Source organism: Micropterus salmoides, unplaced genomic scaffold, assembly GCF_014851395.1.
Source record: "Micropterus salmoides isolate LMB-PRFRI ecotype aquatic unplaced genomic scaffold, ASM1485139v1 Ms_hic_scaffold_931, whole genome shotgun sequence".
NCBI lineage: Eukaryota > Metazoa > Chordata > Actinopteri > Centrarchiformes > Centrarchidae > Micropterus > Micropterus salmoides.
The window spans coordinates 31,943-34,146 of record NW_024044717.1 but is presented as its reverse complement, the minus strand read 5'-3'; positions in this window follow the sequence as shown (position 1 = coordinate 34,146).

Here is a 2,204-nt window from a genome sequence, read left to right as displayed (position 1 = left end):
TGTAGAATCCTCCATTGTACTGGAAATAGGTGGTGTTTAGGCAGAGGTCTAGTAAGTTTACAGATCTGGTTCAGGCTGAGGCTACTTCTGTTGTTCAGGGTGTTGTCTTAGCAGTTGTGTCCTTTCTGTTTCTACTGCCTCAATGGTGGGAATGCATGTGAACAAGGTAATCACATCAAATGAGACCATGGTTTTATCTGGGTCCAGTTTTGTTCTAGAACTATATCTTTATTGCGTGTACTGGATGTTTTCATTTCATGGTTGTAGTATTTTAAACTCAACACTTATTTCTGTTATAACTTTAAAAGCCTAACCAGGGACAGGGGTTGCAAATTAGTCATGGCTAGAAACTTGTATGCATGGCATCTATTGTATACTTGATGAAGCAATGTATCATTTATTTGTACCTGTCAAAAAACATGTGAAACATTTTTAAAATATAATAATATGAAAAAAAAAGTGTTTGTGTTATAACTACTTTACTGTATGAATGGCGTAAGAATGTTTGGGTGGTGTGAGAGCATGAGACAGGGCCTGAGAGACATCATCTAACTCATGACTTAAACCAGTGCATTTTCTGCATAACATGTGATGGCCACACAGCCCTCTTAAAAGCGATAACCTCATACACTTACACTTTTCCTTAGTTTATGCTGTTATTTTTCCTTAGGATTGGTTTATTTACTTTTTCAGACACATATACATACATTTGTTGCAAACATTTATTTAGGTAAAAATATCATACAGGACACTTGGTTTGTTTCACATACATTATACTTTATTTAGATGACAGTACAAAGGTTATCTTTTTGGAGCGTGCACAATTAGTTAGTTTTGGATTGTCCTTCTGTTTTTATAACCACTTTCTTTTGAGTTTACCAGTGTTGGGGATTCCACACCCTGGAAGGATCCTTACAGTTTGCTGGCTTTAAAGGGTGACGAAAACTGGTTTGATCAACCGGTATATAGAAGTCCCTTTTGTTTCTCTTGTAGTAGGTCAGTTGTATTTTTGAGTTTGTTATGTTCAGAGCTTCAGTTTATTTTTCAGTTTGGTCTGTTTATTTTACCTCTTTTACGGGCCAAACTTGCCTAACTGCTTGGTCCATCACAACATATCAAACTCTTCCGTGACAGGGGCCAATGGGCGTCTGTGAGCACTACTACTGCAATTAACACAGTACTTCTACTGCTACAGTTATCAAAACCACAACAATGTTTTCATTCTGGTCTGTGAGCACTGCTACTGATAATAATACAGTCTGCAGTCCACACAACCTCAAAAGAGCTTTCATCAAGGTTTACTGACTAGACTTCTCTACTTTGATGGCTCAATTACTGTTTCTTTACTTGACTCACACAGCTGTTTTCTGTGCTCTTTTCTTTAGTCTTTTGGTATTTTTACCCTTCTTCCTGTCACACCTCCTTCCTCTCTTCCGTCTTTTTATTTGCTACTGACTTTGGTGATACCGTAACTTTTCCTCTAGGGCCACCAGCAGGTTGACATTTTTGGCTTTTACTGAAATTTCTTGACAGCTGTGAAATGGATTATTTTGAAATTTGGTGAAAGCCAGATACCAAGAGGATGAATCATATATTGTTGGTGATACTCTGACTTTTCTTCTAGCATCCTCATGAAATTTGTTACACACGTTCATGCCACCCTTAAGATAAACTGTAATTTCATCCCTTTGTCTGGGGAGGGAGCATTGGTTCAGCCTGGCTTTCATCTCCTCTGAAGGACACACTTCATGCACCCTGGCGTATTTGAAATGTTTGCTACATTCCCCTCCATCTCTAAAGCAGGTGGGAGTATATAAAACATTAGCAGTAACAGTAGGTGCATTTGACTTCATGCGGCACTGTGCAACGCTGACTTAACATAATGCATGCAGGACTTAACATAAGGCATGCTGGTTAGAAATTCTGTCCAACTTTCGCCAGCTCTGAAAAATGTCACCATGTCACATGACATTAAAACCTCGCGGGAGCAAGGCGGCTGCACACTCTTGACTGGTAATTTTCTTTGTAAATTCCCGTGGGATCAGTCATTGATCTCAGCTCACAGTCAGCTCACACTTGACAGCGCTGTTTTATTCCCCACCCCTGCAGTCATCAGCAGCTCACATTAGAATATCAAGTCGGTGAAAGTCAGCGCAGTCATCTCGAATGCACCTAGTCACAGAAAGTCAACGGGACCTGCCAAT